The 14761-nt window shown below is 43.7% G+C and overlaps 1 long non-coding RNA gene across 2 annotated transcripts; it reads right to left on the reverse strand.

The window, feature by feature from the left end:
- Positions 1–397: 397 nt before the first annotated feature.
- On the reverse strand, positions 398–6320 carry LOC129388178 (uncharacterized). 2 transcript variants are annotated; one of them, XR_008615208.2, is made up of 6 exons: positions 6164–6320; positions 5848–6012; positions 5432–5524; positions 4480–4831; positions 4292–4392; positions 398–924 (listed from the first exon to the last, which is right to left on the reverse strand). It is a non-coding gene; the product is annotated as an uncharacterized lncRNA (long non-coding RNA). The 2 variants fall into 2 exon arrangements; XR_008615209.2 differs by having other exon boundaries at positions 4280–4392.
- Between the last annotated feature and the right edge of the window lie 8441 nt (positions 6321–14761).

Below are 14761 nucleotides of genomic sequence, written 5' to 3' on the forward strand. Positions count from 1 at the left end.
TAGCTGTAGGGTTAGAGGCTTTCATACATTGGCGTTTCTTGATCAGATCTTTCGTCTCCTGCGATAGCTTATTTGTATCTTGTTTAACGGAGTTACCACCGACTTCTATTGCACACTCCTTGATGATGCCCACAAGATTGTCGTTCATTGCTTCAACACGGTTCCGTAGCCATACGTTTTTCAATGCTGATGTCTTCCCGCTTTCGAAGTGTCCATGTGCGGTTATGTCGACATTGTTCCACAGGCGAAAAGCCTCATCTCAAAAAAGCAACACTACAAAATCGTGGCCGATTGTTTGCAAATATCCGCAGTTACGTGCACGTCTAGTGCGTCATCTGTGATGCACCCCCCCCCCCCCCTGTTTTTTTGCCCGCAATAACGGAACTTGGTGGCGCGAAAATTACATATAAAATTTATCAGCGCGCATGAGGCGCCAGGAACTTCGCTTGAACCACGGAGCCTCGCGGATAACAAAAGCAAGGTCTGTTCATTAGTGAAGGAAACAGCGTGGCAAAGTATTGTTTTCACTGGTGTTTCGCACACTCTTATAAAAAAATTCGCGGGGCTGCACCGCTAGGAATATTGTCTACGTTTCTGGGATTTACATAACCATTGTGAAAAATATAATTAAGTATTGCAGGTAACACACCACAGTAAAAAAGAAAAAAAAAAAAACGGAGAGAAGAGGCTTTTTTATGGCATTTTATTTAGCGTGATCTCTTGTTTCTTTCCATGTACGATTCCTTATTTATTTTGCAGGAACGGCTGCAGAGAAAACATTGAAAAACCTAAAAGATATTTTTAAGCTAAAACAGCAAGAGGTGCGTGACAAGCAGCGCAGTGGTGCAGGGGCAGTTGACGTCCCCACCATCAAATAACCCCGCTTCGAAGCGATGATGGAGTTGACGGAGGTGGCAGCGGAACCTGTGGTGTAAGTTTATTTTCCTGTCACAAAAAAACCCTTTATATTCATGCCGGCACACACACAGGCACGAGAAAGTTTCACAGGAGACGTGCATGCTCAGCATGTAGTACAGCTGGCAGCTCACTGTTCAAAAGCTGTTTGCACCGACAGGCAATTGACAATACCAAATTTCTGTAGCCTTGAAATCTGATATTTAATTGTCGCAAACATAAAGCATGATTTGCGTACATCGCTAACTATAGGTTGTACCTCTGTATAGTCGGAAGTTCCATTTTTAGTGATTTTGAAAGAAAAAAAATTAATCGACAAGTTGCACTGGTGTAAGACCATTTTAATTTGCTCGGCATGACGAAACACAATTATTTACGCTTGTTCGCTAATCTGAAAATGCTATACTTAAGTTCACTAAATTTGTCAAAAATTTTCGGAGCTGCTAATTCTAACAGAAAAGAAAGTTCAACCAACACTCCTCATAGCGCGCAAAACCAACACTTATTGCACTTCTGTTGAAGCCATAAAAGACATCTTTCTCTGTCCAAGCTATACTAGTCAGAGCTACGTACTTCAGCCAACAGCATTGCTGGGTCATCGTCGTCGACCTCTGAATAACATTTCCAAGACATTGTAAGGCATTTCCCCGGCATTGCTTCTCCGGCGTAGAGTGCTCAGGAAAAAAAGCGCCTACATTGGTTGCGTTACCGAGCATAGTTTTATGCTACATAAATCACATCGTTGTATAACACGAGCAGACGAAAGGTTGAAAAAAGGCACTACTTATTGCCCGGAAAATACAATAATCCTTAAACACCTGTATGTCAGGACATTATTAAGCTGTAGCTGTACACAACGTCTACATTTAATAGGATGGATCATGTCACAATAATCAGTTATGTCACGGTAAACTTCTAACTAGAAATACGTCTTTCAGGGTGCTGTGCAACATGAATGACACTAAATCAAGGTAACGTACAAATTTCAGCGTACATTTAGGATAGGGGTAAACAATGTGTTTCTACCATACAATGGTTGACCATAACAGAAACCTCTCTCTGCAAGTGGAACCGTGAGAACTGTACAAAAGTGTACTTATGACGGCAAAAAATGCTAATTCACAACATAGCTTGTATGCTGGTACATGTGATCCTAAGAGGTGAGTGGAAATAGACATCACTTATTTCGTTACAGTATCTGCACCACCATGGATGAGCGTAATGGGAGGTGAGTACGCGACTGGCGGCCAGCTGACCACTGGTAATGACATCTGCATGCAGCAATATCCCTGTCAAATGTCGTGTATGCAAAGCTTTTTTTCCGCTCCCATTGCAGCCCAGCAGCAGAAGGGTAGCTGATGGCAAACCAGGGGCATCCTAAGACGCCATGAAACCGAATGTGGAGACCTGCAGTTATGCGTAAAGAAAACTTGAAATTTAACTTACTCTTAACAGTCATATTTGTAAGGATCACTGTATAAAGTGTAATTTCCATGTTGGTTAGCTGTCTGGATGCACAGAAGTATCGCGAAGTGCACTTGGTTTTTAAGAGGTTAGCGATGATTTTTTTTAGGTTAACGATGGAATGATGTTGCATCAGCTGTGCTGCTTTGTGGTTTCTTTTGCACAGTTGTCAGAGAAGATGCACGATCAGCAACAGCAGAGGTGCCACCAGCGGAACGGTATGTGAGCAAGGATTTAAATTTTCTAGCAATAAGAAACCCTTTATAATGCTTGCAATATAACTTTCCTTTTGTACAACGTAACACACTACGCTTTACTGCCTGTAGACCGAGGGCACCAAGGCAGCGCAAACAAGCTTAAGGTTCGAGGTGAGACATGTGTGATGTTTACTGAACATTAATCAACAAAACCTTTATTTACCATCTAGGAAATAAAGCTACGCATGCCACCAAGTGCAAAGGAATAGGAAGTAAGAGTGTGACTGAAGCATGGGTTTCAGGCATCGAAGGCGACATACATCCTCTAAAGCAATGCAGGTGAGAACACAAACCAAGAGGCTGTTGTGGAAGTCTGTATGGAACACCTTGAGCAACTCAGGGAGCAGAAGGCAACAAACAAAAGGGACAGCATTGCATATTTTGCAGTGCCAAATTATGCCCGCCTGAGGGAATTGCCACCTCATGTCGCTCAAGACCTGATACACCTGATGGAGTCGATGCTGTATCAGCAGGAGGTAGAAAACAGGAACGCCAGCAATTAAGAGGAAGGTTTAACTGGAGTGCTGCTACATCTTGTAATACTACATGCAAACTCAGCATTCATTCTAGGGTTTTTCTTTTTTTGCATGTAGAAGAAAGAAAAAATTTTAACAACGAGCTGCTTGTAGCAAAATGTTACTTTATAAGTTAAATATCTTAGACGAACAGCTACAATGAGCAAGAAAAAAAACACACACACACACACAGCATCACGTTTACTGCTCTGTAACTCAGCAATACAATCTCACAATTCTGTAAAGTGCACCTGCTGGGGCATTTAAAGCAGATAAAATTAATACATTTCACAATTTCGTGTAATAAACCACAAACATACGAGTATAATTTTAGCAAGTCCCCGGGGCAATTTTACGTAATCTGTAAATTACTGTGCCAAATTTTGCCACTTAGGGTGCCGTAACAGATGCACTTTACGTAATTGTGGTACCGTTCCTTTCTTCCTTCTGCTGTGCTACGCTGGTTGCGAACTTTGCAATTATAATTTTATTGTTTTCAAACATATGAAACTGGTACTCATTTTGTGAATGTAAATGAAACGTCTGATTGCAAGGGAAGCTGGAAAATGTTTCTGTCTGCATAGTTACGCATTACATTCAAATCCATTTAACAGCTTTTTAGTGATCGCACTGGTGTTTACGTCTACATGATTAGGAAAAGCGAAGTTGGTCTCGTGGTAAAGGTTACTTCCTATTTTTTGTCATACTTTTCTTCAGCAGTACCAAAACATCATTTTTTAGAAAAGAGCCTTAGTGCTGTCCAGGTAAATAAAAGTAACGTTTCTTATTCATCTATGGTGAGCTTTGTAGTTGCATTATCACCATTCAGCTAGGAATATTAAGGAATATTTTAAACTGCTACTTCAACTGTTGGAACTTTTTTTTGCTTATTATTCCCTTGTGTACGAGGTGTCACTGCGAAATTTTTTGCGCATGTGCCTTTAACAATTGGATACATAAAAATGCTACACATTTATGTGTTCACGTAACATATGTGATATTTTAATTACAAGGAATCACTTCGCATGAAACTGAGACTTCTGTTACTTGTTCCTCTGTGCATCTGTGATATTTATTGCACAATGAATTTCTATGTAGAGTGCAAGTGTTCGTTATGAATAAACTCACTTGACAACACACCTTGTGCAGTTCAAGTAGTAGCGACCATTTTATCTTGCCAGGTAAGTTGGCCGGCTATGATGAAATGGTGTGCCAGCGTGTCCCGAACGTCTTTCGCATATCTACAAAAATAATATACCAGGTTTTATTTGGCTATTTTTCAAGTTCTTAACAGCAAAGATGTTTTGAAACACAAGCAAACCACATACCCAGCAGCGTGGCACGCCGTAGGTTTGGATGGCAAGAGGGCACCACTGGCTGGTTCCTCCTCCCTCCAGCAGCCAGAGGAAATTCGTCCTCCCCAGTGCTCACTGTCGGTAGAGCCTACCGGGCAGTATGTAGCGGAAGATGCCGATGACTCCGTCACCAAAAAATTGTGCAGCACTATGCAGGCTCCAACATATCTGTATATGTTGTCATTCTTGGCTTTGAATGCTCGCCGTAAAATTCTCCATTGTTGTGCCAGGATGTCAGAGGCGTTTTCGATGACTCGCCGGGCCCTGCTCAAACGGCAGTTGAAAACTCGCCGCTTGTACATCTGGCTTGCGTCTTCATGCAATGCTGCAAAAAAAGATGCGTTTATCAATGCAATCATTGAACAAGTTCCCAATAAGTCTTTCAAAAAAATGCATCACTGCAATACAGTACAACTGCCGAAATGCAGTATAGCTTGCTCTATGGCAGAATGGCATGTAGCGCAAAACATTCCAAGTGCATTACGCAGCACAGTGCTGTTGATTTTCTGAAGTTCAGCCTTCCAATAAAGAGTTTATCTCTTTTTTTCAAAACTTCTTTCTGTGCACAAATGATCACCAGTAACACTGAAATTAACCTCTAATAATGTAGCTTTGCCTTTTCGGCTTAACCAAGATGTGAAATTGGAGAATGTAAGTGCAGTGGGTTTCACGGCGTTTTTGCACAATTCATTTTCACCTCCTTAGCCTATCACAAGGATAAGTTTCCTTGTCATACATCATAACTGTTATGTAGGCTTATAGCATGACAGATAGAAACAAATATATTCAGTAATAAGCTGTGCATCTACTCCGTCGTGGGTATGGCCGCATCATGTATTCCTTGATCGGGAAAGCCTCATCGTCGACAAGGAAATATGGGAGAGGCCCCTCAGTCCCGACATTTCTTGGCGGTGGCAGTCCCAACCTTTCTCCGGAATTCTCTTTCTGCAGAGTGGACCGTGAAAAAATGCCCCCGTCACTCTTTCTGCCGCAGTGGTCAATTTCCACGTACAGAAACCTACGCAAAAACACAAAAAATTGTTAAACGTAAGGGCGAAACAGAAATTTACACCAAATGCAGAAGTAATTGGGATAAACAGCCTTTCTAGAATACATCACATAGCCACCAGAAATGTGCAACATGCACAAAATATTCAGTGTGTGCTCATGCGCATGTATTTCTAGCTATCACCATCTGTGACGGATATCGTTTACTACTACGTGATACTTTCTGAACATACAAACCTGCAATTAGACCTTCAGGAACTAAATGTTTACGATTTTAATGTGCCATTTCCACTAACGTTGAGTAAACATCGGGATACGAGGACCCAGTCTCACTTGTATTGTGCATTGCAGACAGCAAGGAGCGATTTGCTGAACGAGCACTTGTAGTTGTAGTCAAGGGTTCCAGACTCTGCAGGGGCACTCGATCTTTGCATGCTTCCCATGAATTGCCCTGACGCAGTGTGACATGTTCCACCCCTCGTCAATCTCTGCGGATACCTGCACCATAAGAGCCAGTTCACGGCTGTTTCATTTTTGGCAAATAATGTTTATTGTGGCATATTTTCTGAACAACTTCAAACGTAGTTCGAACAATCAATACGTTACCAGCCATTGTTACGAAACACCTAGTGAAATAAGTATAGCGTACCTTGAGCCATTTATCAGCTGCTTGCGGATGCTGAAGATACAGTTGCTTCAACACGGTCCACAGAGCTTCGGACACTGCTGACACCATGCAGCACGCAGTTGACCTGCACACCACGAAGTTGAAGGACATGTCCCACTGCGTCTCCCCTGTGGCCAGAAACCTGTCAAGGCGATGAAATGCACCTTTTTATTAAGACATTAGAATGAACGGTAGCCTTTTTTCCAGCAATGTTCTAGGAAAGCTTTGGGAACTTAATAACTGCACTGAAAATGCAATCTGGAGTACTATTTGTTAATACATATATTCAGAGTGGTGAAAAACAATGTTTCTTGCAGAATAATAGTACATTACTGCCCAAATTCAACTGTGCATGGGGCAACTTAGAGGTTAGTAATTATGTACCTCGCTAATACGCGCAGAACTTCACCATTTCTCGTGAAATGAATGCATGCTCCCTCATGCAAGCAGCAACCTTGAGTGTCATAATTATCTCCCAGAGCCTCATTTAAAAAATCCAACATAGAAAGTGCACTTAAATCTGTGTGTGTGTGTGTGTGTGTGTGTGTGTCTGTGTGTGTGTGTGTGTGTGTGTGTGTGTGTGTGTGTGTGTGTGTGTGTGTGCGCGCGTGCGTGTGCGTGTGCGTGTGCGTGTGTGTGTGTGTGTGTGTGTGCGTGTGCGTGTGCGTGTGTGTGCGTGTGTGTGTGTGTGTGTGTGTGTGTGTGTGTGTGTGTGTGTGTGTGTGTGTGTGTGGGGGGGGGGGGGGGGGGTGAGTGATGGCATGTAAAAAAAGAAAAAAAAACTGCGAGCTTGCCTTAACCTCACATCAATATTCACGGCTCGTGTGGCTCTTTTGCATTCAAAGCGCACGCACACGTGACTTATACTGTTCTTGGGATGACATATGCCTTTTACCTGATGGGCATGGCCAGACAATCATGAGTCGAGACTGCAGGCCTGTAGTTTGTGCCTTGCCTTGTGCTGCTGGGGTGCAGCAGTTCCAGCAGTGTGTTGAATGTACGCGGTAGCATTCGCAGGAAGCTAAACAGCAGCAACAGAACACACACAACTTTATGCACCGATTCCCAGGCAATGCAAACTAGAAATCACGACTTACTCTCGATAATACTCCTCGTCATGCGCGCGGAGTTCAGGCAGGAAGCGGCTTGCGTGGCCGGCCACTTCTCGCGAACGGAGGCATTCTTCGCTAGAATCAAAATCCATGGCTGTTGCCGGAAAGCGAAATCAGAGCGAAGTGCGCGTGAACTGCGTACATCCCTAGAGTTCTCGCTGAGAACGATAATCTCCGGGATTGCAACTTGCAGGTTGCGCTCGCCCGGGCTCGCCGGTGTGAGCATCGGTCGCGTTCAGTCGCTTTTCAGTCACCAGTCGCAAATGGCCACGCGACCTCCTCAAGTCGCCGGTGTGATTAAGCCTTAAAAATGCAAGTCAAGTCAAGTCAAGTCAATTTATTTCAGCATTTCTTTTGTACAAACAGAAGAATGCTAGGACAAGCACAAAAAGCTGCTAAGCTGCAACTTGACTGGGTGCTTGCCCCATCACTTGGCAGAAACAAGAGACAGAAAATACATTTGAGTGAAAAAAAAATTTTTTTTACAGATTTCAAATGGTCATGTAAAAGCATGGGAAAAAAACACAAAATACATCATACAGAATGCTCAAAAATCTGTAGCGACTGCTCTGTTATAGTATGTCATTGAAAAAAAATATAATGAACAGTAGCGCACAGAACACAGTCTACAGAAAACGCTAAACACATGACGTAAAATAATTAGAAACCTCTACAAGAAAATTGAACAGAAGTACAACATAAATATTTCAATTCGATGTAGTAGTCTAATCATACAGTCAACGAACGGTCTATATCTTTTAAGAGCACCAGCGATTTAGTAGAAAAGATTTCCATTTTTTGCGGGTTAAGTTATCTATGCCGATATTGTCTTTTTCCAGGTCACCTAAAAGAGTAGCTATGCGCGATTTTAACCTGTTTCTTCCATGACATGTTCTTGAAAAGGGAGTCAGCCAAGTGCTTCTATTTCTGAGCGTATAGGGTATGTCGGATGGTTTTGTTAAGGTGCATAAAGTAAGAAAGGTGGTTTCGTTTTGCTTAAGACTGTTTTTGTATTTTAATAGTAAAGTCATACAATAGCTGAAATGGAAGTATGCCATATTTTAGAAACAGATCCTTTGTATGCGCATCGTGTACTACATTCACTATATGACGCAGTGCCCTTTTCTGTAGAGTACACATTTTCTGAATGTTCCTCCATGAAGTAGTTCCCCATATAAGAGTACAGTAGTTAATGTGAGTTGCAAAGAGAGCGTTATAAAGCAATAATTTAATCTTATCTGTCAGTACATGACGAAGCCTAGAAAGCACACCGCACGCTCGTGACAGACTTGCACATACACGCTGTACATGAGCATCCCAGCTTAAGTGTTCGGTGAAGATAACTCCTAGTGTTTTAACCTCACTCACAACAGCTATTTTTTCCCTCCCTAGGTACAGATCAAGTGAATGGTTAACTGGTTTTTGAGAAGGTGTGAATAAAACTGATTTTGTTTTTTTAGTATTAATTTCAAGTGAATTTTCCATACTCCAGGTGTGCATTTTTTGAAGTGTTGAGTTTGCTAAGCAAGAGAGCTCCTGAAGATCGTATGCTTGGATGAATATGGTTGAGTCATCGGCAAAAATAATGAACTGCGCATTGTTACTAACTTTTACGACATTGACACGTGTACTTATATTTATCGGGCGACCACGTTTCGCCGCCTAACAAATCTTATCGCACAGCGCGGGACGCGCCTGCATGTATCCGAAGTTTCTGGAAAGTTATCGATGCTTCTATCCGCTATATGTTGTCGCCGAACCTTGTGTTATCTGATTTCATCGCGTGACGCGAATGGTGTAGAACTTTGTGGAAGGCACGCGGGTCCCAACGATTAGTCTGGAACATTCTATGACTGCTGTATAAAAGCTGACGCGCTGGACCCTCTGATCAGATTTTCGACGATCGCCGACCGCGTTCGCCGCTATCGTTGTGCTTAAGTGTAGCCTGTTTTGTGGGCACAGGTTCGCCCAATAAAAGTTAGTTTTGTCGTTCACAGTATTGCTACTGTGTTCTTTGAAGTCACAACCACGTGACAATATCATTTATATATAGGTTAAATAAGATCGGCCCTAATATGCTCCCCTGGGGTACCCCTGCAACAATATCTTCTAAAGAGGAAAGGTGATTTGTGATTGCTACTGCTTGTTTCCTATGCTTTAAGTATGATTGTAGAAGAGAAAGAGGTAGGCCACGAAACCCATAGTATTCTAATTTAGCAAACAAGGTTCGATGACTTATTCTATCGAAAGCCTTGGAGAAGTCCATAAAGATGCCTAGCGTTAATTTTTTGTCTTCAAAATCCTGTAATATTACTTCTTTCTGTGTTAGCAAAGCGAGTTCTGTGGACATACGCTGGCGGAAGCCGAACTGTTGCGGTGATATAAGAGAGTGTTTTTCGCAGAACGAGGCGATTCTTTTGCCAATTACTTTTTCCAAACCCTTAGAAAAAACTGGGAGAACAGAAACGGGTCGATAATTTGAAAAATCGTTTTTGTCCCGGCTCTTGTATAAAACTGTTACTTTCGCGTGCTGCATTTTTTCAGGAAAAATGCCTGTAGAAAGAGAAATGTTATATATGTGGTTAAGCACGTGCACAAGAAAGTCAAGTACATACTTTATTGGCCGTATTTGAAGACCATCAATATCTCGAGGTTTACTGTTCTTTAGGTTTGAGAAAATGGAATAAATTTCCTCGGGTGTAGTCGGAGAAAAAAATGCGGAGTGAATGTTAGGTTCATTTAAAAAGCTCATAGCTGCATTGTTGTGGACGCCTGACACTAAATTAGTAAAGTATGTATTAAATTGGTCAGCTAGCTCTCGGCCCTTCATGCACGTAAAGGATGGCAATTACGCGTGAGTCATTTGAGAGCAACGAGTCAGGCAGCTCCAGCTGGTAATCAGCGACATTTTGGCGTTTGTTTGATTGTTTTATTCCGTACTCATTCTTAGTCTTTTGGGTTTACTGCGGGACGTACTTCCACGTGAATAAAATATAATATACCTGCCATTTTATTGCATCAAAATGCTACCAGCGGGATTAACTTAGTTGATCGGAAATCGAGCTCAAAAATCGAGCTTGGCCCTGAAACCGCACCAGTAAGCAAAGCAACGGCAGAGAGGGACAACTGATATGTTAACTAACCAGGAGGCAAGTGGAGGGCAGCAGGGGGCCGAACTGATCGGCAGCTCGAAGCTCCAAGCAACTTATTCAACAAAGCAGCTTGCGAGGTCTGTGGCACCGAAGAAAACATCGACCACCTGCTGTGCCACTGTCCAAGATATGCCTCAGAGAGACAAGAACTTGCCAAAGCTTTCCAAAAACTGGACAATCGGCCGCTTTCTGTGCAGGTGCTGCTAGAACATCGCCCCCATCGCCCGTCGGCCCATAAAGCGGTGAAGGCGCTTTTGTGTTTCTTAAGGACGACGGGTTTGTGCGACCATCTGTGACTATTAACGCGATTTCTGTAAGACCACTCGCGTCAGCGAACTCGCCGCAATTTCCTTCTTTCCTTCCCTCCTCTCTCTCCCTGTGATCTTTGTTTTCCCCTTTCCCATTCCCCCGGTGTAGGGTAGCCAACCGGACGTTATTCTGGTTAACCTCCCTGCCTTCTACTTTTCTCTTTCCTCCTCCTCAACAAAGCATTGCCTACCTCGCCGGTTCTCGCGGAATTTATTTGCTTAATAAAATGCTTCAAAACTCTGCTAGACAAGAAATAATCGAAATGAAAGAAAAGTATCTTCTGATAATGATGCCAGAATTTGAACTCGATTGTACTCCCAGCCCTGTACCAACTAAGCGACCCTATCGTCCGTTCTAGCATGCATTCTGCAGCTTGTGGAACACGTAGTGTTTTAAACGAACGAACATATATTTTGGTGGTTCCTATAAATTGTCACACGACGCACAAACTTAGAAGTACAGTGAAAAATACGGTGCGTGGCGTGGGGCGGAGGGGAGATAATTGATACTAAACGAGAATAAAGGTTATAGCCAAACGAGAAGACGGGAACCAAAATGAGGAGGAAGAGAACTCTTCACTTTTAACCCAAGCGTTCTCCCAAAGCATCCACTCACAGAGCAGCAGGCCTGCGGAGTGAGCTCTTTCAATAAATATCGCAACATTGCGCCAACACTTTGCTGCTCACTTCATGAAGGTAACATGTGGAGTAGCATGCTATAGGCGTGCCGCCAGCCAGACTGCTCCCGGATTATTGAATATCTTCTCTCTCACTTATATGAAAGTAGCTGGTAAATGAAGCGCTCATGTTAATGGTATGACTGTCACCCCTTCACGCTTACACCATTGTCCGGTCTTCTTCTGCTGTCTCTTACATCTAGCAGAGAAAACAAAGGGATTCTGTTTCACAACACTCAGCGCATGAATGGCTGCTCTGGAAAGCAGCCGCTGAAGAAAAAGGAAACATCTAGAGCGATAGGTTTAATGGCCTGCTCCTAGAGGTGAACAAGTAAGCGAACCTTCAAATCGTCTTCTCCAAAGTTCCATACGTGTGTTTTAACCGCTTTCCCTTGTGTAAAAGCAACCAGAAGACGAACAGATGTGTTCCCATTGAAGGTAAAATTAGAAACTGGAAAGCTACATGCGGCGACAAGCAAGAAGCAACATAAAATGGAACAAACTCAAAACACACCGAGAGGTTTCCTAAGCCTCACAGCTGTTACTAAGGCTTCGAACTCTTGACGGCATTTGCCGATTCCCGAGAGAAAAGAACTGCTTTCCTGCTTCATTAAAACGGGACAGCCGCTTAGGGAGATGAACAGGGCGCACGAGAAACGATTAAAGAAATTAATTTCTCGCTCCCCGCCCATAGTGGCAAAACGTAGCGGTAGGTGCATGGAGGGAATGGAAAGGACGGCGGAGGGGGGTTCTTTTCAGCACTCAGCAGCACCGCGCTAACGAGCTGATTGTGAGATTAAAGAGAAAGCGCAGCCCCGCGCGGAGCCTGTGCGAGTCGTCCAACGCGCGGGGCCCTGCGGACTGGGCCCTGCGGACTGGGCCGTTCGTGTAATCGTGCCACTCGGGCCGCGCGAGTTTCCCTCCGCCCACTCGCCAGCGCTCAAATGAGTCGCCGAGACGTTCCTTATACGACGGCGGACTCTCGGCCAAGGCGGATCTGCAAGAACGCGGCGGCAATTTATCTGCGCCGTAACGTGCCTTGTGTCCTATCTCTCGTGCTCTTTTATTGCACTTAGCTAGGCTTCACTTCGACCTCTCTCGAATTTTGAGAGGCCGGCATTAGAGCCGACACTTACAGCTATGCGCCAGCCGGAGAAAAAGATGCGAAAGCGGGTAACTAGGTGCTCCATTTTGTATTACCGGAACCTCGCCCTAGAAGTCCGTATTTTCTGGGGTGGAATATCTCGGCGTGCTCGAGGTTATCCTTTATAAACATGCGGTCTCTTTGCGAAAGGAGCGGCGACAACATCAACAATATTCTGGTCAAATAAAAATGTTCACTCAGTTTTAGACACACAATATTAAATGGCAAAATTCTAAATTTATGTTTGCGGCTAACCGTAGCAGTTGACCTTCGAATTCTAGCCCGTGAGTGTAAGCGGCTAACAAAGCTATGTTTGTATAAACTCTGCGTAAGCGAAACAGAAACTGGCATGCACGGTTCTCATTTGAATGCACACTGCGTACTTGCGGAATAGTTCTGCATGTGTACACCCTCAGTAGTTTGAACGGGCGTGAATTGGCTTATTTATTAGCTGCCACTGTAAACGACAGACTAAGCAATGCTTGTAAAAAAAAGAAGAAAGATAGAGACCCTCGTTACAAGAGTTACAAGCGTCTTGTTACCAACTTTCAGTTGGAAGCAGTAAAGAAAAAAATAGCGCAACCGTTTTAGCACACCTGCATAGGGCTTTGGCGACAATGCGTTTTAGTACAGATAGAGTCAAAGCTGTTGGATGGAGGAGGGGAGTTCAGCGAGGAGCTGTCAGTTCAGCGTTTGAACTGACAGCTGACATACACTAAAATATAAATTTCCGTCTTTCTTATGTGCACTGGCTTAGTGTAATTATGGGACTGGACTTAGAGATTGAGTGTGTTTCCCTTATTTATGTGGCTTTAATTTCCGGTTAGGTGTGTTTGACTTGCTTAAACGAGTTGGATTTGAGTGCGTCTTTATGTGATTTTCTCGTGCCTATGGCCTATAGTTTTGGCATTTTTATGTGAAGAAGAGTAGCGTTCGCCAAAAGTAGGTGCCCCGATCTCCTAGACGTGATATATTCAATAAAATTAAACTTAAAAACGGAAGCGCGGCCCTATGCGTGGTCTACATCAAATGTAAACCAAATGTAAATGTTCCAATGAGTGACTATTTGTATCTGCTGCTTTATATTATTGCGTCTAATTCTCTTACTGAGCATTGATCCGACGTTTTTAGGGCTCTCAGTTCCGGCACGTTGTATGTATCGCAATAAATAGGTTCTAATACTAGCACTGAGTAATTATTGTATCAGAAAAGAAGAGTTAATACTTGCTTTCTCACATAAAATTCCTCCATGATATGATGGCGCCGCATGCCTATCCCTGTTTATTCTATTCCGTAATGCTGGACTGTACGAATTTACTGAACTTTCTGCACACCGCTTTTCGAAGGGCACTGTGTTCGTCGGGTGTATGGGATGGACGACGTCAGGCATCGTGCCTTGTGCCTCTTCGGATTTGGTGAGCAAACCCCCCCCCCCCCCCCCCCCCCAACACTGGTGCTTCAGATAAACTTTGTAATTCCATGTTCCGATTGTTGAATTAAGCACGTAAGCATTTTATTGCGCTAGCATTCTTTGAGACGTTAACGGGCTTTTGCGTTATGAAGTTCTTGAGCGATTTCTCCGCGAGAGCCGCGATGAGAGGAGGAAGCACGGGAAACAGTGGAAGCATACTGGCAACATAAGAGTTCCCGGATTGGTTGGTACGAGCACTGACGTCACAGACGGAACATACCGCGGCCGAATTTAGAAGGTGCATGTGCCCCGGGGAAGCAGGACAGCGCCTCTGGGCGCCGTCGACAGATGATGTGGCACGAGCGATGGCGTCATCTATCATTGATGAATTTTCACTAAGTGCTACGAAGAGCGGGAAAGATTCCGCGTATCAGGTAGTAAGTGTTAGCAGTGCTAGCTGACGAGCGCTTGTGTTCGTGTAATTCCACTCATCAGCTATGCAAGACCAACTAACCCGACAGCAAGTCTTTTTTGAAGCCGTCGTAAGCTGGAGGAGGCCAAAGAAAGGATTATTTTAAAATAAACACCTGTTGAAAGTCTACGACGATGCGCACTTGTGCCCTTGTGCACTTTAGCGCTGTCCTCACATCCCATAGTACGAATGTGTCTAAACTACTCGTTTTAGGGGAATTCGAAGGGCAGTTCGTATACACAGCAACGCCATCGAGCACAGGCCCATGTTGGTATCGAACAAGCTGATTGCTCTTCACCTTCGG

Source organism: Dermacentor andersoni, chromosome 1, assembly GCF_023375885.2.
Source record: "Dermacentor andersoni chromosome 1, qqDerAnde1_hic_scaffold, whole genome shotgun sequence".
NCBI classification, from domain to species: domain Eukaryota; kingdom Metazoa; phylum Arthropoda; class Arachnida; order Ixodida; family Ixodidae; genus Dermacentor; species Dermacentor andersoni.